This window comes from Saimiri boliviensis, chromosome 9 (assembly GCF_048565385.1).
Source record: "Saimiri boliviensis isolate mSaiBol1 chromosome 9, mSaiBol1.pri, whole genome shotgun sequence".
Classification (NCBI taxonomy): Eukaryota; Metazoa; Chordata; class Mammalia; order Primates; family Cebidae; genus Saimiri; species Saimiri boliviensis.
This window is the reverse complement of record NC_133457.1, coordinates 116499934-116523993: the sequence shown is the minus strand read 5'-3', so window position 1 is coordinate 116523993 and position 24060 is coordinate 116499934. Positions and strand designations below refer to the sequence as shown.

Sequence of the window (24060 nt, the reverse complement as noted above, 5' to 3'; positions counted from 1 at the left end):
TATTAGGTGTTAAGAACTACTTCATACTTGTTCTTCTTAAAATTCATATGTTGTAATTCTAACTCCCATTGGGAGGTAGGGCCTTTGGGAAGTACTTAGGTCATGAAGGTAGAACCTTCATGAGGGGACTCATGCCCTTAAAAGAAGAAGCATGAGAGAACTTGCACTGAAGCATTCTTTCTTTCTCTCTCTCTCTCTCTCTCTCTCTCTCTCTCTCTCTCTCTCTCTCTCTTTTCCTTTTTCTCTACCCCATCCTCCATCCTACTCTCACCCTCCCCCATGAGGAAATCAGGAGGGCCCTCACCAGAACCCAACAGTGCTGGCATGCTGATTTCAGACTTCTAGCCTCTGGAATATTTAAACTTGCTCAAATGTTGGTTGAGCAAGCCACTTGGTCTGTTCTTGCTACAGTAGCCCAGACTGACTAAGGCACTAGAAAATACAAAGAGCTTTATCATCAACCTTCTCATCAGCAGTCTTAAAAAATGCATTCAAAACAATATACGAAAAATGCAATCTAGGGCTCTGGCTCAGCAGCCTTGGACGTGGTGCTTGTAGCTCCCCAAGGCAGGAGTCTTATTGAAGACACTTTTGACATAAGTGTATGGTGGCAGGTGGAGGGGGATGAAGTGGGCTATGGATATGTTCACGAGTGTTTGTGCATGGGTGTGCCTATATATTATCTTCAAAGGCACCATTTGGTAACAACAGCAGTATCTGTGCTTCATATTTATTAATTCATCCATGAATTCATTATCCAACAAACATTTATTGACCACCTTCTCTTTGCCAGACATATGGACTTGCTTTTCCTATAACGGGGACTCTTATATTGATTCTTTGCTAGGCTCTTGCTAGGCTTTATTTATTTATTTATATTTTTAATTTTTGTGACAATGTCTCTCTCTGTCATCCAGGCTGGAGTACAGTGGTGCAATCTTGGCTCACTGCAACCTCCACCTCCCGGGTTCAAGCACTTTTTGTGCCTTAGCCTCCTGAGTAGTGTAGTTGGGACTACAGGAGTGAACCACCACACCTGGCTGATTAGTGTATATTTTTTTGCACACCATGTTTCCCAGACTGGTCTCGAACTCCTGAGCTCAAGAGATCTGCTTACCTCAGCCTCTCAAAGTGTTGGGATTACAGGCAGGAGCCACCACACCCCGCCCTGCTGGGCTTTAGAATAACAAAACCATATCTGCTAAACAAACAAACAACAACAACAACAACAACAAACTATGAAACAAATGGATGCTTCCTGGAAGGTCAGTAATTCACTCAACAAACACTCATGGCATGATACTCTGAACTAGAAATTGTGCCAGCCACAGAAATGATAACAGCAAGAAAACAAGCAAACAGCCATGGCTTCCCAAGCTGACAGAGTTCCCATTCTGGTGGGGCAGATTGGTTGGAGTCAAATAACTGCATGAAGAAAGGTAAAACTGCAGCTGTGGTAAGCACTACCTAGAAAAGTTAGATAGTCAAGATGAGCATACTGGGAGGGGACTGGCCCATTTGGGAGGCCAGAGGAGGTTTCCTGAGGACATAGGGTCTCAATTATGAGAAGAAGACCACCAGAGATATCAGGAGGTAGATGGTGTTCATGCCATGGAAAAAGGCTTGCAGGATCTCAGAGTTCTGCAACTGCAGGTGACACTATTCACACTACTGCATTTCTATGTGATCAGTTTCCCCTGAAATTGTGCAAAATGTCTTGAGACCAGTTGGACAAATGGCTTGGGTACCAGCGGTGGGGTGGAGGGCAGGAGCAGGAGCTTGGAGTGCTTAAGGAACTGAGAGATAATGAGGGAGGCTGTAACCAGGGGAGTGAGGAAGACACTGGAACACCCAGAGAGGCCACCTGTGGGAAGACATCACATTCTTCTCTGAAAGAGATTTGCATTGCAAAGGGAACCTCCAGGTAACTGAATAATGATTTACCTATTCAATAAAGACAAAATAAGTGACACAGCCAAACAGGAGGGCAGCTCCCCTCCCTCCCTAAATGTGCATTTCTCTTTCATCATTTTGAAAAATATATATTTAAAATAGTATTATATAATGTAATGCAATCAATTAATAGCAAAAGATTATTGATGCATGCAGAATCTCTAATTCTGATAAGAACCATCAAAGATTATCTCCATTTTACAGATGAGAAAACTGAGGCTCAGAAAGATTGCAGAACTAACTGGTATTAAGGAAGAGAAGTAATGCAGCACAAGACTGATTTCGCTACAAAACCTGTCTCATGATAGCTTGGTTTCCTTGACTGTAAATATAGCAGCCCATTGGTTTCCCCATCGTTGGATGGAATCACTCATCCACACCCGCATCCTCCATCCATCCATCCATTCATCCATCCATCCACTCATTCCATTGTTGTTCTTTCATTCAATATGAACTCATAAGTTCTCATCTCGATCCCTCAAATCCTACTTATATGCCTCCCCTTCTTCCACTTGGAGTTCATCTCTCCACCACTGGTCTTTGCAACAGCTCACCTGCCTGGAATGTGTGTCTCTTCCTCTCACCTGACTCATCGTCTCACCTCATTCTGCCCAAACATCACCTCCCCGATAACCTAACTAAAACATCTGTCCCCTCCCCACATCTGCACCTCACTATGATTCTCAATTCTTTTGCCCTGTGTCATTTATTTATTTATTTTTGTCATGCCACCTGTTTAGTCTGTTCTCACACTGCTAATAAAGACATACCTGAGACTGGGTAATTTAGGAAGGAAAGAGGTTTGATGGACTCACAGTCCCACATGGCTGGGAAGGCCTCACATTCATGATAGAAGGTAAAGGAGAAGCAAAGGCACATCTTACATGGCAGCAGGCAAGAGAGTGTGTGCAAGGGAATTGTCCTTTATAAATGTATCAGATCTCATGAGACTTATTTACTACCATGAGGATAGCAGGGGACAAGACCTGCCCCCATGATTTAATTACCTCCCACTGTGTCCCTCCCATGACATGTGGGAATAATGGGAGCTACAATTCAAGATGAGATTTGGGTAGGGACACAGCTAACCCATATTGCCACCAAATAGTCTAAAATTAGATCACATGTTTATGGCTTCCCTCTATTCTAGGAGGTGGGATCCACAGGACAAAACTTTCTACCCCCACATGCAGCACAGTGCCTGATGCAGTGTAGGGCTTCCATGAGCGTTTGTTGAATGAACAAATGAGGAAGCCTAACAAGGTAAGGGGGGCCACTAAAATGCGTAAGACTTGGTCCCTGCAGGGACACTCCATCCGTCTCAGTGGACACCAGCCACTGAGAATGAACACTCCCACATGCAAGGAAGAATGAGTGAAATCAAATCCAGGATTTTTCCTGCCTCGAATGTCCATCCTCAGCATATCTGGGCACAAGTTTAAAACATCGGTAACTCTTACGTAGTGCACACATGCATTGTTCCTGTTTCAGAGTTTGCTGGAGGCAAATAAACACATACCCCAGGCATAAAATAATTTAAGCAGAAGTCCTAAATAATCACCCCTCTCTTTAACCACCTCCTCTCTGGAGAATTTCAGTGGAAATTAGGGTTGTGTGTGAACTCCAGAGACTGCCTCTGTCTGAGCATGAGCAGCCATTCGGGGAAGGTCCAGAGAAGCAGAAAGAGGTCACAGTGCCAACACACCAACAAGTCTGCACCGAGAAGCCCATGTTGCACCCCAAATTTCTAATTTGCTGATAGAGGTGCCCAACACATGTAACTTAACCAGATTACCCTGGAACAAGCAGTGGCAGCTACTATTTATGGAGTGCTTACTGTGTACGGAATAGTTTGCATTGATCATCTCGTTTCTTCTTTGTGACACGTTGTGGGACCGGTACTAGATTATTTCTCCTTTATAGATGAGAGTCTGCAGTTTAGAGAGGTTTTGTGATGTGTCCAGGGTTCAGCAGCTAGTTAGGTGCAAGACCAGGTATAAACACAGTTCCAAAGCCCAGCTTTTGAGCGCTCATCTGAGATCGTCTTTTCTTTGGATGCTTTGTGTATACTGGTCCATAAAACACATATAAGTAAATCAGAATAATCAAAGACACAAATTTATAAGAGATTAGAAAAGTAAGAGTCTTGGGCACAATGGAGCCAAGCAATCAGCATCCATTCCAGAAATGTGTATGGACCTTTTTTTTTTTCTCCCTAAGAGACAGGGTCTTGCTCCATTACACAGGCTGAAATGTGTAATGTAAAACATGATCATAGTTCACTGCAGCCTCCAACTCCTAGACTCGTGATTCTCCTGCCTAAACCCCCAGAGTGGCTGAGATTATAAGGTATGTGTCACTGTGCCCCCCTGACTGTATGGACTTTTTTTTTGAGATGTAATCTCACTCTGTCACTAGACTGGAGTGCAGTGGCATGATCTTGGCTCACTGCAGCCCTTGCCTCCTGGGTTCAAGCAATTCTTCTGCCTTCCGAGGAGCTGGGACTGCAGATGGGTGCTGCCATATCTGGCTAAATTTTGTATTTTTAGTAGATACAGGGTTTCATTATGTTGGCCAGGATAGTCTTGATCTCCTGACCTTGTGATCCACCTGCCTCGGCCTCCACAAGTGCTGGGATTACAGGTGTGAGCCACTGCACCCAGCCTGCAACTTTTTTTGGGTACCATGCGTTGAGAAGTGTCAAAGAGCCACTGCTGAGTGAAAACTAGATAATCCATACGCTTCTGGATCCCTTTGTGGAATTCAGACATGAGTGGGGAAAGCACCCTTATATAAAACACTAATACTTATTAACTTGTGATAAGAGAAGAAGCCTAAGGTATTAAAAGCACATACTAAAAGGGATTAACCTAGGCTTAAGGACTGCCACATTTTGTTATTGTTCAGACACACACTCAGAATCAATTCTAGGACACATTTTTCTGGGTATTAAGGCACATTCTGGGTACAGAATGTTTCCCCCTCTTAGATATTCTGAACCACTCTTTAGAACTTCTAAACAGTTCTAGTTACTCCTATTATCTGACAGCAGCAAATATATGCACAGCCCAGCCAGATACACGCCAGCACACAGCATCGGCAAGTGGCAATCAGGTAAATGTTAGATACATGAGTGCTTCTAAATAAACATCCAATACGCTAAACAGCGATAAACTACAATAAATAAGTGGGTTTAATATGGTTAGATACACAACACTATTTCAGGGAGATAAACAGCAATGGGCTAACAAATATCCAAGTATAGAGGGGAACAAATAAACAAATTCTAGAAAGAAAGAGAAGAAAAAAAGAGAAAATTTCCCTCCAGGGATTGCTGAAAACATCAACAGCATCATTCTGACTGCGTTCTCAGTATATGTCAAGTCTGCTAATCTGTTGTAAGCTATATTCTCTACAGACAGATATAACACCAGAGAGCACATTAAGACCACCTATTTCTATTTCCCTGACACCTGACTTCTCCTGCAGCGTGCCTCCATGGCAAAGAGGGAATCGGAGGGCTTATCAAATGTGCAATCTTGCTGCAAGACGTGACTGATATTCTTAGGGTTTGCATAAGCCTGGAACTTGCAAACGATAGGTCCTGCCAGGTTGGCGCCTTCTGCCCTTGCCCTGGCCTTTTCTCAGACCCCAGACCAGGGGTTACAAAAAGTCCAATATCTTTAATGGAGACTACTAAAAAATAGTAGGTTATTTTCAAGCTTGGTCATGTAATCTCAGTAGATGCAATTTATGTTTCATCAAAAATGTATTTCCAGCCAGGTGTAGGGGCACAACGCCTGTAATCCCAGTGCTTTGGGAGGCTGAGGTGGGCAGATGACTTGTGCTCAGGAGTTCCAGACCAGCCTGGGAAACATGATGAAACCCCATCTCTATAAAATGCACAAAAATTAGCCAGGTGTGGTGGTGCACACCTGTAGTCCCAGCTACTCAGGATTGTTTGAGCCCAGGAGGTCGAGGCTGCAGTGAGCCATGATCATGCCACTGCACTCCAGCCTGGGCAACAGAGTGAGACTCTGTCTCACAAAAAGAATTCTTATTAGGATTATCCCTCATGTGAATATGATTTTGAGAGCAATTGGAATGAAGACTAGAAAAAGTAGAAGAAGGGGCAGGAGAGAAATACATCCTTCCAGTCCAAACGGAGGCATTAAAATGGACTTAACGGCAGTTCAGTTGCACAGGATTTCACTCTCAGAAGGGTTTCTGTGGTTGCCGTCTTGAAGAAATCCCTAATAATTGTGTCTGTGAATTTGTGTTTTGTTAACTGAAGTGCAGTGGGACATAGGGTATGAGTTGGGGCTTGGAGCCAGGATCCTGTGTGGTTCTGCTCTCCCCACTCCCTAAGCAGGGCTCTCAGCTGGTCCCTCCTGCCCTCTTGTGACCTGGGCCCCACCTGGATTCCCCCCCAGCCCTGTCTTGCTCCTGCTGCCTCACTTTGCCTGGGTGGCAACTGGGCCATGCAGGTGGGGGAAGGCCCATCTTCTGCCAAGATTCTCAGTTCTTGGTGAGGCCTGGGAATGAGTGTGGAGATGGTGAGGGTTAGACACATGCCCTGCAGCACCTCAGGATGGGACGGGGCAGTGGCAGCACCAAAACATGATAGGTGGGGCCTCTTGCCCATTCCTGACCCAGGTGGTGGGATAACCCCCAGAGACTGGAAGCAGCAGAGCATGAGGGAAGAAAACATTGACTTTCCTGGCCCAGCCTGGGGCCTGTGTTTCCGTTTTGCACTGGGACCCTCTTGTTGGCTTTGGGTTAGAGAAATAACATGAAAATACATAGGGCTGTGAATTTCTTCCACTCCCCCTTACAATCAACCCTGGTGTAGTCACTGAGGCTTTGCACCAATGTTCCAGCTCTCTTCTCTGTGGATGTGCTAGAATTGCACTTTGATGTGCCCTCGAAGTGACATGTGGCTACCCGACTTGCTTTTCCATTCTGGGAGGAGATTTAAGAGCTGATTCATACCCTCTTTCTCTGTCATGGTAAGCACCATGTTTCAAAGGGTGGCTGCTTTATCAGTCTGTGCCCGGAATGAGAATGACAGGGATCAGAGCCCCTTTCATGAGTAAGAAATAAACTTTTGTTATTTTATGCCATAAAGATTTGGAAGTTTAGTGTAGCAAAACCTAGTCTGTACTGATGGATATAATGTGGGTGATGAATTGTTCTTCCTGGCACACTTTCTGGCAAATAATAGATGCTTAGTGTATATTCATTGACTGAATAAATAGTCTTCTCCTGGCCACATCTGAGAGCCTCATGTAGATATATTAAGCAGATATTCTTCCTTGCTCAGTTGACCCTCTTGGATAATATCCTTTTATATCAAACTATCATTTTGATTTTTGAACTTCTCTGATTGACCTTGCCCTGCCAGCCCACAAGCTCTTTCTGTAGCTTTACTTTAGGTTTTGCATCTGTTTTATATTATTTTATTTTAATGTTATCTGTCTCCCAATTTCTCTCTGCCATGCCTGTTAGATTCACTACGGTCTGAATTTCCACCCCTTACTGCTATCTTTCCCTTACTCCTGATCTCATATCCTAACTGCTCCAACAGACGTTGGCCTGCCTTGCTTTCTGATCACATATCTTCTTAACATTTTTTATTATGTAACTAGACTCTTCTTATAGAGTAGTGGTTCCCAACTAGCATGCCTCCAAGTAGTAACGCATAATATAATTTTTTTTTTTTTTTTTACCTTTTAGAATTCCAGACCCGAACACTCTCTCAGATGAGTGTTGCATTCTGAAGGTCATGCTAGAGGGATGGAGAATGAGGACTGCAGCAAGTGGGAGCAGTAAGTGAGGGCCAGAGAAGTCTGCGATTTGCTGGAATTATTGTGTGTGGGAATTTGGCTGCGGGCACGGGGACCAGAGTGGGATCAAAAATAAAAATTTGGCTGCCCTTGTTTTGCAGAGCCATAACTTACCTAGGGCTAGCACAATAGGAATGACAACTTTGGCTGCTTGGAGGGGTGGGGCGGTGAACAGAATTAAGTGAAGATGGTTGTAAGAACTTGGAAATGCCCTGATTAAGACTGCTCTACTCACAGCTCCAGCTGGCCATGATCACATAGAAACACAAGCCTGGCATGCGGAAATGCCCTGATTTTTCAAAAGAAGCCAGAAATAGGAATTGTTAGGTGAAAAAATGGAAATGTAGAAACTATTTTTTTTTTAAAGTATTGTGAAGCTCCAACAGAACATTTCTGTGGACCAGGTCTTTCTTGGAGCTTGCTATTTTGAGATCTCTGAGTCTAAAGATGAGCTGAGCTGAGTTGAGGTGAGCTGAGAACCCGGGACAGAGTCCTAGGGAGCCATGACATGTACTGGGTTATTTGAGGAAGAACAGAGCAAAAGCATCATCACAGAGGTCGGGAAGGAGCACCACTCCAATTCTTGCAAAATAGGTCAGAAGAGATTATCTAGGACTACAAGCTTCCATTTCTATCATAATCAGGAAAACAACAGCAACCGCAACCACATCCACAACCAAAGAATGATTCTTTTAAAAGGGGAAATATCAATGAAACGCTATTGCAACACTGCAAATAGAAGAAAGGGAGAATTAAAATTCCATGCACACTATTGCAATACTTTCAGGAGGGATGAGCTCAAGAGAGAAGTCAAGGGATGGGCCATGCAACTACGTCCTCAGGTCCATCTAGGGTTGGCCAAAGCAAATTGAAAGAGATGGGAGTGAGTGGGAGGGGAGAAGCTCCAGGGAGAAAAATGAAAAGGTTCTTCCAAAGAGGTTGGTAATGAAAGATAAGAGAGAGATACAGTGAATTGAGACAGAAGCACAGGTCTAGAGACGGCAGAGAGACTGACAGACAGATAGATGCGAGGTGATTGAGACAGACACACCCTCCCATGAAATAATTTCCTGACAGCAGATGAGCACTTCGTGTGGGCCAGTAATCTTCTGAGAGCTTTATCTCTAACTCGTTTAATCCCTGCAAAACCTTATAAGGTAGATACAATATTTAAGCCCATTTTGAAATGAGAAAACTGAAGTATGGACGTGCACTTATGTTTCGATTATTTGTCTGTTTATTTGTTGAAGAGAGAGATTTGAGAATGTTTGTATGGAGAGGGGAGAAGTCAAGAGATGAGAGGGTCGGAATTCAAGAGGTCCATTTGGAATACCTCCAGTTGAAAAGAGCTAATGAAAAAATCCCCCAAAATATTCTGAGTTCTTGGAGGGTGGAGTGGCAGAAGGGAGAGTTGTGCATTCTTCAGAAACTGCAGGGAAGGCACAAAAGGAAATTAATGGTATGAAATTGCTGGTGAACATTGAAGGAAGAGGCTCAGCAGCCTCTTTGTTTTTGTTTCTTAAATAAATCACATTGGAAGTGGGGGCTCTGTTACTCTTGAGGATATGATACAGATTCTTGGTTATGGGAAAACTCAAATTAATCATAAAACAGGGCTTGGATATTGAGGAGAGAGTAATCATCTAGAAATAAACCAAGGATGGATTATTTCATCTCTTTGGGTTGGGTTCAAATATGCATCCAACCCTACTGGGATACTGGAGCCATATGGAACCCTTTCTGGTACACCAGGTAGTGGAGACTTCCCAGAAGGGATGCTCTGAAGTCATAGTCTGCACTCTTGATATTCAGAAGGAATTCTCAGAACGTGTCAACTACCTGTGCTGCCCTTTGTTTTGAGGGCAACATACGTCCTCTTCCAACTATAACTGTAAAAACCCAGTCCTCCTCCCCAGGATGGCTTGTTTTTAAGAGCTGTGGAAATTGGAATAAGAATACAACCCTTTCATTTAAAAAAGAAAATGCCTCCATGTGCATAACTTACATTATCCAGAACATGACAGAAAGCACAGAGGAAAATAATTCTGTCTTACTCCCCTCATAAAAATGGCAGCATTTTCAAGCTCAGACTTTCTCCAGCTCTGTGTATGTGTAATGCCAAAGAGCCTTTCTACGTTTTGCTACTTTATCCTAAAGTTGTGGTTCTCAACATAAGTGACAGTAAACATGAGTACTTGGGATGCATTTAAAAATTCAGATTCTGAGGTCCCATCACCAGAATTTCTAATTTGGTAAGTCTGGGCTAAAGCCTAGAAATCAACATTTTAATCAAGCTCCCCATAGGGAACATAGTTTATGTTTAGAAAAATTAAAACAAAACAAAAAAACAAAATATCGTTCCACAAGTTCTGATGAATAAGAAATCTCATCATGAATTGCTCTGGTAAGAGGCGCAGGCCCCGGCTTTAAGAAATTAGAGTTTGTGGGCCAGGCGCCGTAGCTCACGCCTGTAATCCCATCACTTTGGGAGGCCGAGGCAGGCGGATCACAAAGTCAAGAGATCAAGACCATCCTGGTCAGCATGGTGAAACCCCATCTCTACTAAAAATACAAAAAAATTAGCCGGGCATGGCGGCACGCACCTGTGGTCCAGCTACTTGGGAGGCTGAGGTGGAAGAATCGCTTGAACCCGGGAGGCGGAGGTTGCAGTGAGCCGAGATTGCACCATTGCACACTCCAGCCTGGTGACAGAGCAAGACTTCGTCTCAAAAAAAAAAAAAAAAAAATAAAATAAAATAAAAAAGCAGAAAGAAAGAAAGAAATTAGAGTTAGCATCTATGGTCCTACCACCATGAACGCACCCCATCTCGTCTGATCTCAGAAGCTAAGCAGGGTTGGGCCTGGTTAGTACTTGGATGGGAGACTGACGAGAAAAACCAGGTGATGTAGGCTTTGTTTAAAAAAAAAAAAAAAAGAAAGAAATTAGAGTTTGCAAAAACCATCTTTTTCTTAACTGAAGGACTTAGGGAGCCAGAAAGAAAGAGGGGTTTCTGAAAGAAACTCTCCTTCTATTAAATTAGAAGACTTCGAATCAACAAATATTTCACGCCCCTACCCCAACACACGCACTCTCCCTATTCTATTAGTGCCTCTGCACTTGGAACAGAGATGAAGATGCCTGTCCCACCTATGATCTGTTGGGAAGATACTATACCCACGAGTAGGCACACACACGGGAATGAACTATCATTAATACAACGACTCTACACAGGTTTTCAGGCTGCTCATATTTCAGACCTCTGGCCCCTTATCCTAGTTGCTGTCACACAACATGTCCTGATTTTGGCTCAGAAAGTGTAGGCAATAAAAATATGCTACATGAAAACTGAGATGGGCTGGGCGTGGTGACTCATGCCTGTAATCCCAGTACTTTCGGAGGCCGAGGAAGGCGGATCATGAGGTCAGGAGTTCCATCACCTTGACTAATACGGTGAAACCCTGTCTCTACTAAAAATACAAAAAATTAGTGGCCATGGTGGTGCACGCCTGTAGTCCAGCTGCTAGGGAGGCTGAGGCAGGAGAATCCCTTGGACCCGGGAGGAGGAGATTGCAGTGAGCCAAGATTGTGCACTGCACTCCAGCCTGAGCGACAGAGCGAGACTCCGTCTGAAAAACAACAAACAACAAACAACAACAACAACAACAACAACAAACTACAACGGATGTTCAAACCATGCCTGCAAAGAAGGCTTCAGGCTGGGAGGTGCTCATTATGGCAAACAGAGGCGGTGCTGCTTTTCTTAGGTGACAGATGCTTTTCTCACAAATTCTCACACTAGCACTCTGAGGCCCTCAGAGTCTCCACTATGATATCTAACAGATGAGAAAATGGAGGCATGCATTTTTAGTTTCTACTAAAAACACAAAAATTAACTGGGCGTGGTGGCGCACATGGGTAGTCCTAGCTACTCAGGAGGCTGAGGCTGGAGAATGACTGGAAGCTGGGAGGCATAGGTTGCAGTGAGCTGACACAGTGCCACTGCACTCCAGCCTGGTCCACAGAGAGACTCTGCGTCAAAAGAAAAAAGAAAGAAAGAAAGAAAAAAGTATGAGAAGGCCCTAGAGGAAATTATTTATGGTAAGTGACATAAGCCAGGCTCAGAAAGACAAATACAGTATGACCTCACTTATATGTGGAATCTAAAAAAGTAAAAGCACATAAAAAGGTGGTTATCGGAGGCTGGAGGGTGGGAGGATCAGGGAGACCTAAGTCAATGGGTGCAAAATTACAGTTAGATAGGCAAAATAAGTTCTGGTGTTCTATTGCACAGGAAGGTGACTATGGTTAATAATAATGTGTTTTATATTTCAGAATAGCAAATAGAAAATTTGAAATGTTCTCTCCCCAAAATATGAAAGATTTAAGATGATGGATATGCTAAATATCCAGATTTGATAATTCCACAATGTATACATGTATCAAAGCATCACACTGTACTCCATAAATATGTACAATTATTATTTGCCAATTAAAAATAAAATACGGCTGGGTGCAGTGGCTCATGCCTGTAATGCCAGCACTTTGGGATGCTGCGGTGGGCGGATTGTTTGAGCCCAAGATGGTTTAAAACCAGCCTGTGCAACATGGCAAAAACCTCAGCTCTACAAAAAATACAAAAATTAGCTGGGCATGGTGGTGTGCGCCTGCAGTCTCGGCTACTCGGGGGGCTGAGGTGGGAGGATAGTTTGAGCCCAGGAGGTTGAGGTTGTAGTGAGGCGCGATTACACCACTGCCCTCCAGCCTGGGCTACCCTGTGAGTCCCTGTCTCAAAAAATGAATACATAAAAATAAAAAATAAAGTAAAATCAACTTAAAAAAAGCAAGAACACTGTGGGATTGGCATCAGTGAATGATAAACGGATGATTAAAGGAAATGAGAGCAAGGCCTTCGGGTACTCGGAGAAGATTAAACTTTTCTGAAGGCGCCAAGTTATCTTTAAAGTCATCATTGTCAACAGGGGGAGATTTTACCCCCTGAGGGACAATCGGCAGTATCTGAAAGCAGTTTAGTTATCACCACTAGTAAGGGGACTGCTACCAGTATCCACTGGGGAGAGGCGTAGGATGCTGCTAAACATTCTACAATCACAGGACAGCCCCTCTCAGAAGAATAATCTAGCTCCAAATGTCAGCAGTGCCAAGGTAAAGGAAGTAGAGAAACCTTGCTTTAAAGATTTTTGAGCAAGAAATAATAAAGTCAGGGGTAAACTGAAAAAGGCATTGCAAATTCCACGTGGCCGCGAAAATGAGCTCCGGGACTGGCGAATCTTAACCCTGCAGACAGACTTTCAAGTTCCTTAGTTCTCAAGCATGACTTCCATAGCTAGCTCTCCGGGGTCAGACTCTCCTTTGACTACTGCATCTAGGAACGTAGAAATCTTTAACCAACTGTGACTGTGTCCTATGGCATTAGGATATTATTATCCTGCTGGTACCAATAATTAACTTCTGTTTAAGAGGAAGCCTTCTCTGGAGAAGAGCCTCAGCTTCTGTCTCCTGGAAGAAAACTCTACCGGGAACAGTGGGCATCATCTTCAGCATCATCTTCATCTTCCTAAACATGCAGGGAAACATGAATAGGACAGGACATCTGTAATTGCTTCGATGCCTTGAATATTTATGTTTGAGACCTTCGTATGAACTGTTACTTTAAAAAAGAAGGACCGGTTCATCTTGAAAAGGGGGTGATTGATCACTGCCAGTCGGGCACTCCTTCATTCTTGGCTTCCCCTTACCCTTCGTAATAAGTTCTTCACTAACACTAGTTTGCTATTAAAGAATGGTATTCATCAGAAGCCAAGCATAGAGGAGGCAGAATTTGATGGGCACAGTACCATATTCCCATCCACAGTGTCCTTTTTGTTCAGTGTGATCTGTCGCGTCATTAACATTTAAGGAAAAAACACACAAAGACTTTGGTAAATATTAATCAGAAATGCAGAGTCCCTTTCCCTACTCAATTACCCATTACTGAGCTCTCCAGGTGATAATATCCTGCTAAACCTCCTATTTGTTTAAAATGCCAGTGAAAGTACTTTCTCTGGATTGTGCCTAGTGCTCTTAAGCAGCCTAAATGGCCTTTAACAGTGGGGAAACTTCCTTACCGCTTCTTTATTTAGCATTCTGTCAGGTCTTCTGGCCTTTGTGGGTGGGTCCAACCCTCCCACCTTCCCCTGCCTTCCCAGGCCGCCTGCTTTCTTGATGGGTTATAACTTCTGCTGACGTGTTCAGATGACTTGAGGCATGCCGAATTCACAGCACGCTTGTCCAGTGGTCAACATCCCCAACAGCCGGCGGATCATGGCACCTCTGCGGAGCGCAATGTCTTTGAACTCAGAAGTCCGTTTCTTCCCACTTCAAATCTCATCAGACTATGCAAATTGCCAGCAACCTTTCCACACTGGCTGAAGCGGGTCCAAGCCATGATCTCTCTTATTATCAGTGAAGTCATTAAAAGTCCATCGGATCAATTGGGCTCTGACATCACATTAAAAATGTTCTTGGGTGAAATCTATTTCTCCAGTACTGTAACTGGTGTAAGTTCAAAGAGGCTCATAATGAAATCTTGTCCCCCCTGTGTCAGCTCCTCAAGTTAACAATGAATATTAAAATTCAGGTGGCAAGAGGTGGATTCATCATGGAACATCAAAATCTGAACCTGAAACGCCGTCATCCTGAGAGCCACTAGGTTCGTATAAACAGCAAACACGCACTGTGACTGAAATGGCGAGGGGTAAGCCACACTTCCTAGAGGTCAGGTCAGTCTACCTGTGGGCCCGACATTACAGTGGCAGAATGAAGAAGTGCGATGATTTTTCTTTAAGTTATTAAAAATGCTGGTTACCAAAGTTACTCTATACTCCCATCCCTGTTTCAGAACAAAGCTGAAGCACTCTCTCTGCTTTCCCTACAAATTAGACAAAATATTTTCCCCCAAAATATTTCTTCTTGATTTTGGAATGACATTTTGTCTTTCCTAAATAAAAGCAATCAACGCACACAACTGTACTAGGTACTTGGCATATTTTAATTTTGTGAAATTAAACTCTCCTTTAAACATATCATCAGAGATTGTTTATCTAAGAAACCCCTGGGGACTTTGCTGTCTACTGAGCATTTGAAAAATAAAGAGAAAGGCAGAACCGAAAGATACCCAATTTTACTTGGATACAGGAAAATGAAATCAACAAGATTATATTTTTCAATATACTTGGGAGATATAATTCTTGCATATTAGCTTTACGTTACTTCGTTCTACTCTTGAATATGAGAAACTGTCTCTTCTACACCAGGGCTTCTGAACTTTTTTTCTTTGTAATTGACCCATAGTAAAAAACACATTTTGTGACCCAGTACACATGTGCTCATACGTTATAAAGAAACAGCCAATTAAAAATATTACTTCCTTTGCTACATGGAAGGTACTCAGATGTATTCTATTTTTTTTTTTTTTTTTAAAGATGCTGGTCATAATCCACAAAATTGATTGTACTAACAGGTCTTGATCCACAATTTGAAAAACAATGCTCTATCCTAAAATAAGCTGCTCCACTTATAATCCAAGTCATTTTCTTCCATTCCACCATAATGACTTTTTTACATATTAAATATTAAAAGAGATGGGGAAAGGTCGATTATGAAGTATTTGTGTTGTAGCAGGATTTAGAATCACTAGTATAGATCCCAAGACATATTTTCAGCTGAGATGCTATGGACACCCTTCAAGTTTTGCAAGGTTGTTTCTACTTTCTGCAAATTGCATCCTTCACTCTTCTTGGTCTTATTAAAAGTATTTCTCTTCCCTCCCCTTCCCTCCCCTCCATCCCCCTTCCCTTCCCTCCCCTCCCCTCCCTTCCCCTCCCCTCCCCTCCCCTCCCTTCCCCTCCCCTCCCCTCCCCTTCCCTTCCCTTCCATTCCTTTCCTCGCCTTTCCCTTTCCTTTCTTTCTTTATTTAATTTTGTTGTTGTTGTTGTTAAACTCAAACAGGGTCTATGTGACAAAAAGTGAAAAATAGATAGTTGTCTGAATGTTTTCAAAGATACAGATGCTCTGGCATTGTGCAGACACGATGACCCTATCCCTGCCCCAGGCACTTTTTTCCGGCAGATGTTCTGGCATGTGCAGAGAAAGCCTCAGGTGGGGGAATTCTGATGATGTTTCTTGAGCTAAAGTTGTGTACATATTGTCCATTATTTATCCAATATAGGAAATCAGTTTCCATCAAAATACAATTCTAGAGGGAAATTTCTCATTGCCTGGAAAGTTAGGTGCTGGAAATTTGCCATAACGCCAAGTATTGAATAGAATTTGAAATAATGTAGGTTCTTCTTGGAAGTCAGCCAAAAGACTTACTTATTATTACCAAAAAAAAGAAAAAAGAAAAAGAAAAACAAAGCCCTCACAGGGATATTTCAACAGTGAGGGCTAATTTCAAACAAGGTTCCCCCAAAAAGTTATTTTAAAGTTGTAAATAAGATGTAATAACTTCAAAATAGTAATTAGTATTTACACATCTGGTTCATACATGGGACTTTTACTTCTTTTTTTCACGTAAGATGAAATGCTTACTTTAATCCCATCACCAGTAGGACCTCTACAGGAAAACTGTTTGAACCTCCACATTGCCAAAATAAATTGATGATGAACTTTTCAGCTCAATTCTTGTTTTGAATTACAAAGTATATTAGCAAAGAACCACAAAAGATGATTACAATGTGACTCAGTAAAATATAATGAAAATAGAGGAAGAAAGCCAATTGAAATGTGCTAGAGAACCCCGGAGGAGAGGGGGCTGTGGTTTCTACAAACTCTAGGAACATTTTAAAGTCAAGAATGGTTGGATTAAACAGACGCCTTCATTGTATTTATCCTTTAAGCTTAAGAACACAGACATTTTAAAATGCAGAACATTTTCCTGGCTTCTACCAAAACAATGGTGGGATATTAAAAGTTGCTCTGACAATTGGTTCTCCCTGAGATTTGCAGTGTAATAAAGAATAAATTGATGTAAGTGATAGGAACAATCATCCCCCCCCTTTTTTCATTATTAATGACCAAATATTATTAAATCAATAATTTTGGTGACGATCTGAACAGGTTATTAAATATCATGAATTATTAACCTAAAAGTTGATCAGAGCTATGAAAATAATTCAAGTTAATGGGAATCTTCGGATTGCTAATGAAATATCCAGTCATTGACAAAACCTCTTTTAGGATTTTTGGAACATGAAAAAGCAAGAGACCACAGATGTCCTTAGAACAGCATTCCTTGCTGGATTACAGGAAATTAAAAAACCAGATATCCATGATCAAAATAATGGGAGATTAAATAGACCAGGTAGAAGGTATTAATGACTATAGAGAATTCATTTCCTCCCACCCCCACCCCTGCTTTGCTTCCCCTCCCCTCCCCAATTAAGGTTGTACCAATTGTTTCAGAAACCTCAAAAAACTGGGAAACAGCCATGGATTTGTCCATGCTGGGTGTGCCCCCGGCGAGGAGAGTCGGGCATAGAGCAATTAGTTGGTGGCTCTTGGCCAGTAACATTTTCTGTTCCAATTACTTTGCCTTAAGCGAGGAGTGTGTGGAAGAGTATTTTGTCCAGAGGTTGTTCAATAAAAGGCAGTGGAATGCGATTTAATTTAGAAGGGACAAGGAGGCAGGAGAAAAGGGCTGGGGGTGGAACCACAGCAGGCAAAAAGGTTTGATGGGCTTTGACCCTTTTGTGAAATCATAGTTACCATCCTTGGGAACGTTGACACAAACCAACCATCCAAGCTGTCAGAGAAACTGACAGCAAACAGATGCCCCCTCACTCTCTCTCTCTCTGCATACCTTCACTGCAGGCTTCCTGCTAAAACAGGAGCTTGCCAAAAAGCATTATCCTGCGGTAGAATTTCCCAATATTAAAGTGACTCCATTATGGAAGAGTTTAATAATATGTACTTTATTTTTTAACCATTTGATGCAACTTGAGCTCTGAATATTAATGGGGGAAAGGGGTTTAGACTTTCGCAAAACCAGACACGTAGGTTAGGACCTGGGCAATGACCTAGAAAACAGGAAGGTAAAGGAACTTCCCACATTAGAAAGGAAGGGGTAGAGTGAGCTTGAGGCTATTTGCGAATAGGTTAGGAAGGCAGGCACGGGAATCAAAGTCCGTGAGTGCAAATGAAGGCTCCCTCTTTTACTCTCTGTGGGATCTCAAGCAAGTTAACTAATCTCAGTGAGTCTCCAGGGTTAATAATAATATGCATCCAATGGTGTGGGGGTCAGATCTTAGCCACTGAATCACCACCAACAGCCAGCATTCAGCAGTGGCCTCAGCCCAGCACCTGGCACTGAGTACTTGCTTATTCACTTGGCAAAAAGTGGATTCCTTCCATTCCCCCTTCACTGCTGCTGCAGACAGATCCCCGTTATCATGATAGGAACAGGTTAGAATGTGTAGAGGGGAAGATGTAACAATAAATAAGTGATATGGTTTGGCTGTGTCCCCACCCAAATCTCATCTTGAATTGTAGGTTCCATAACTCCCATATGTTGTGGAAGGGACTTTGTGGGAGATAAGTGAATCACGGGGGTATTTTCCCCATACCGTTCTCATGGTAGTGAATAGGTCTCATGAGATCTGATGTTTTTATAAGGGGTTTTCCCTTTCACTTGTTTCTCATTCTTTCTTGCCTGCTGCCGTGTAAGACATGTCTTTCACCTTCCACCATGACTGTCAGGCCTCCCCAGCCATGTGGAACTCTGAGTCCATTAAGCCTCTTTTTCTTTATAAATTACCCGGTCTCAGGTGTGTCTTTATCAGTAGTATGAAAATGGACTAATACAATAAGTAAACAAAAGTATGCATGGTATTTTCAGGCAGTAAGAAGTACTGTGAAGAAACAGAAGGTTGTAACAAGTGATCAGAGAGGAACCATTCTAATTTCAGATATGAGAGATTATGGAGGCTTCCTGCAAGAAGTCAAGTCCAAGCTGGAACTTGTAGACTATTCTAAGACAAGAGAATTGCAACAGTGAAGGCCCTCTATAAGCATCAGATGCTAATAATAATACCAAGAGTAGGGTTCATGACTTTCATTATTAAATTGAGAATTGGGACATTCCAGACAAGCTTCTGGGAAGAACTTGCCTTTGAGGAATGCAGCTGCATCCTTCACACCTGACCCTCACTCAAAGGGACCTGCATATGTTTGGGTCTTCTTTCTTCCTTGCTGGTGCTTAGTTACTAGAAGATCATTCCATTATCTCTTAGGCTGGGCTGGGAGGTAGTTGGGAAGGTCACCATCCATTCACTGTGGAGACTAGAATTATTTGCAGGTCTACAGATCACATCGAAGGTGGTCCAAGCACCTAGGCAAAGACTCATTGGCACTGAAATCACACTAGGACATAACCATATGAAAATATGCTAAGAGAGAGAATTGTAAGCATCCGAGGACACAGAAAACCACAACCCTGGCCTTAGGACTGCATTCCTCATCCCTCTAGCCCATGTTCTTATGCTACACGATAAACTAAATAAATCAAGGGACTCTTGGGATAGATCAGGAATAAGCCTGCAATAAATTCCATTAAACTTACTTGTCAGTGCCTTGCCTGGAAACTTCACTTCTTTTTGAAAATTAAAAAGTATTGTTGAATGTTGTGGAGATGTGGCAGGAATTGAGAAGGAAATTCCCCCCTGAATTTCCAGCTAATTTTGGAAAAAGTTAAATAATTGGAGACAGTTCATTTTTTTTTTTTTTTTTTTTTTTTTTGTGAAAATTCACCACATGAAGGATTCAAATGGGACAAAAAAAAAAACTTTCTACACATTAAACATTTACAGTTTTATTAACTTGAAAACAGTTTGTAATTGCTCACTTAGGTCTCTTTAGCTGTTGAATTACTAACTGCTAGCAAAATACACAAAGTAAGGACTAAATAAAAACGAGTTGAATAATGAAAACAGAATGAATGAAATGGCTGTGAATTCCATACATTTGTTACATAGGGTAACTATAATTTTTTGAGCGTTTCCTATGTGCTAAGTGTTTCACAAGGATTATCTAATTTACTACCCAAGACATAAGTATTATTATTTTTATTTCAAGATGAATAAACTAACCATTATGCATTATTATTGCTGAGTCTGAGCAATATTCAACAGTCAACTAGGATTAACTGAGTACCAGCTATGTACCAGCCACACATAGCTGCTAAGTAGCTACTGGAGTCTGTCTAGCTCCAAATGCCATGCACATAACCACAATGTTCTGTTGGTTTTGAATGGAGAATGGTGGGAACTGAGTTTACCAAACCCTAAATCGGACTTAGCTTCTCACTGATCACAAGAAATCTCTGTGTCAGGCAAACGTGGTAAAACTAAAGGTCCTCATTGTATACATCCACATCATCGGCAATGCCGTTTTTCTGCATATCCACTCTGGTGTATCTAAAATGCCACACTCTTTATGGTCTGCCTTATGGTTTTCATTAAATCGAATGGACCTTGAGAGCTTGTTTGGAGGTTCTGGCACGGAAGTGCAGCTACTCATGTACCCTTGACCGAAGACTGGTCCTCCTCTACTGGGGATGGTCATCCTCTTCGTCTGAGGGTGCAGCTTTGGGAGGGACGCACATGGAGCAGTGAGGGAGGAAGACGACACCCACCTAACCACCCCGATCAGCTGAATCAACCCTGGCGATCAGCGAGGTGACAGATGTCGCAGCCAGATTGCCCTCACATCCGGTTTTTATTAAATTTAAAAAACATTTTCATTAGAACATGCAGGCCGAGCTTTAGAGCAGTGATTTTCCATCTGGTGGCCAGACATTAGGACATTTTAAAGTAACTAATTGGACATGCTGCCTGGATCCCTTGGGCCAGATTGAAACTGGAAATAGAACAAGTGTGATCTAGGAGTCTCGAGACAGCATTTCTGAGAGATAAAGGCCAAAGGAGATGGGAATGCCTTCCCCATCTCTGCATCTGGGTATTATATCAGGCCTTGGTACCTCGAACATTTTCTTAAGCAGGTTGGGAAGTACCTTCTTATTTTTCTTGGGAATAAAACAAAGAAGAGAATTGTTATGGCACAAGATGACCATTCTGTCCCCGGAGTGGATTTAAATCAATAGTTCTCAATCAGGGGCAGTTTTGTCCCCACCCTGTCCCTTGCTCCACCCTGTCCCTCACCCCATCCCCTCCTTGCCCCAGGGGATGTGTGGCAATGTCTGAGACATTCTCCATGGACTCAACTGGGAATGGTACTGACATCTAGAGTTTGGAGGCTGGGGATGCTACACATAGGACAGTCCTCCACAATAGAGAATTATCTGCCCCCAAATGTCAATGCTGCTGAGTCTGAAAAAACCTGTTTATTATTATTATTATGTTTTTTAGACAGAGTTTTGGTCTTGTCACCTAAACTGGAGTGCAGTGGCACGATCTTGGCTCACTGCAACCTCCGCCTCCTGGGTTCAAGTGATTCTCCTGCCTCCATCTCCTGGGTAGCTGGGATTACAGGCACGTGCCACCACACCCGGTTGTTTTATATTTTTAGTAGAGATGGGTTTCACTGTGTTGGCCAGGCTGCTCTTCAACTCCTGACTTCAGGTGATTCACCTGCCTCAGACTCCCAAAATGCTGGGATTGTAGGCGTGAGCCACTACTCCCGGCTGAAAAAGCCTGTTTTAAATAATAATGATGATGCCTATCATAATGACATACAAAATTAGAGCTCATATTTATTGAGTGATCATCTCAAGCCTGGCCCTTTGCTAAATAGTTGTCATTCATCATCACTGAAATTTCACACCTGTACTAAAAGACAATACAGGCGGGACACATGTTCCAGCACTTTGGGAGGCTAAGGAGAGTGGATCACCTGAGCTTAGGAGTTAGAGACCACCCTGGCCAACAGAGTGAAATCCCTATCTCTGCTAAACCTATAAAAAATTAGCCAGGCATGGTGGTGTGCGCCTGTAGTCCCAGCTATTTGGGAGGCTGAGGTAAGAGAATCTCCTGAATCGAAGAGGCAGAGGTTGCAGTGAGCTGAGATTGTACTATCACACTCCAGCCCGTGCAACAGAGCAAGACTCTGTCTCTAGGAAAAAAAAAAAAAAAAGACAACACAGGTGTTAATGTTAACAGGAGGGAGACCTAGAACTTCCTGATCCCAGGCTCCTTAAACCCTAGACTACAACTGCTTCTGCTGATAGGATTGGTTGGGCCCTTTGGGGTTCTGACCAGGTTCATTGGAGAAAGAGCAGAAACGAAGGCTTCAAACCCAATGCTGAAATGTTGTCAAGCCCAGCCCTAGAAGTGGCTCTTTCTCCCTTTACTATTATTTCCCTGGTGAATCATGAGATAATAACCCTCTGCCCCTGCTTTCAACTTGAAACAGGTAGGCAATGGTTTTCAACTGGGGGGCATTGTGGCTCCCAGAGGACATTTTTGGTTGTCAGAACTAGGGTGGTCACAGAGAGAAGATGCTACTGGCATCAGAGGGTACAAGCCAGGGATGTTGCTAAAGATTTTACAGTGTACAAGACAGCCCCATAACAAAGAATTCTCTGGCTCCAAATGTCAAGAGTGCTGAGGTTGAAAATCCTGCAGTAGAAGGTGAAATGGAAAGTCAGGCCTTGGGGAGCAAGCTGGCTTTTCGAGTAGTAGAAATTTATTATTATTGCTGCTGCGATTGCTCCCTGTCATCTATTCATGCTGCTTCTGATAATAGCTTCTTGTCTTGCTTTGAGATTCCCCATTTAGAGTCCATGTGATTCTTAGGGGGTTGGCTAGCTCCATCCCCAGCTCTAGGAGTGGCATGTCCTAAACTTGACTTATCAGAGCATCCCATTTCTCTTGGCTGAGCCTGTCTCCAGCATACCCACTTAGATGTCACGAGCTATTGCCTAGGACTTCTGAGACAGAGGCCAGCTCTGTGAGGGTAGATTTACTCCTGAGAGATATCAAGCTGAGGCTGCTGGAGCCACCTGATCACCATGAGGAAGGAGACTGCCTCAGGACAGAGCCAACATAGCAAAAGTGACCTGGAGAAATATACAGAGAGAAGCCAAGCCTTTGTGATGCAATTTAATGCCTTGAACCAGCGGCACCTGAAGCCAGCTTGTCCTAGACTTTTGAGTTGCATGAACCAGCAAATTGCCTAACTGTTCGAGCCATTTTGTGCTGGGTTTTCTGCCTGCTGCAGCTAGAAGAGCCTTATCTTACACACCCTTCACTTTGAGTTAATAACACACATGACTTTCATTGGAAAACAAAAGTGAGAAGACATCTGCACATTTCTTTGCATTATTTACAAGAGATTTCATCAGCCCGTAAATCTGGGGAAAATTCTGGAAGGTAGAATTTTCTCTATGAAGGACCATCTAATAGAACAGCCACTGGCTATTCATAATATGAGAAAAAGCCATCAGCCCTGATTTCTGGAAGCACAGGTACAAAGAGAGAGCGTAGGTTTCATCTATCTTGTCAAGAGTCTAGGTGTTTTGGGGACATAGTAGCATTTTTGACATCTGTTATAATGACATCCACGATGCAGATGTTTACGTCAAACTCTCAGCACACAGTGTGCAAAGTTAGCAAGAGTACCCCAGGCAGATGTACAGCACTGTGGGGAGAAAGGGCCATGAATTTACTCTTGGGGAAATTTGAAAATTGCATTTCCCAAAATAAAGGAGCCACTGAAGGATCTCTGGGGGAGAAAATGTTCTAACTTGCACTGAGTCGGGGACCCACATATTGGGCTTTTGCCCAGGTGTAGAATGTCGCTGATGTTGTTTAAAGACTCTTGTGGCACTGGTTCTCAAAGTGTGGCTCATATGCCAGAGATGGCAGACAATATGTTTTCAGTGGGCCCTTCCATAAATAATTTTTAAAAGTCATAATAGTTACAAGATTGTTTACAAAAACATAACTAGCATAACAAACATGGGACTTTGTGGTTTTTACGACTTAGTATAGCAGTTGGCAAATATTTTCTGTAAAGAACCAGGCAGTAAATACTTCCTGATTTACAGGTCTGTCTCTACTCAACCATCTAACTTTGCCACTATAGGGTGAAAGCATTGGTAGACAATACAGTAATAAATGGGCATGGCTGTATTCCGATAAAACTTTATTTACAAAAAAAAGGCAGAGGGTCAGATTTGGCTTTGGGGCTATAGTTTGTCAATCCCTGGTTTAATTTTAAAAAATTAAGTGAAAAAAGGGAGTAAAA

General features: G+C 42.7%; 1 protein-coding gene and 1 pseudogene across 2 annotated transcripts in view; one reads left to right on the top strand and one right to left on the bottom strand.

Moving 5' to 3' along the window:
- Window positions 1–24060, bottom strand: part of TSHZ2 (teashirt zinc finger homeobox 2) — a 509991-nt gene that overhangs the window by 362769 nt on the left and 123162 nt on the right. The gene's annotated exons all lie outside the window — the stretch shown is intronic.
- Window positions 10594–10712, top strand: LOC120367978 (5S ribosomal RNA; annotated as a pseudogene).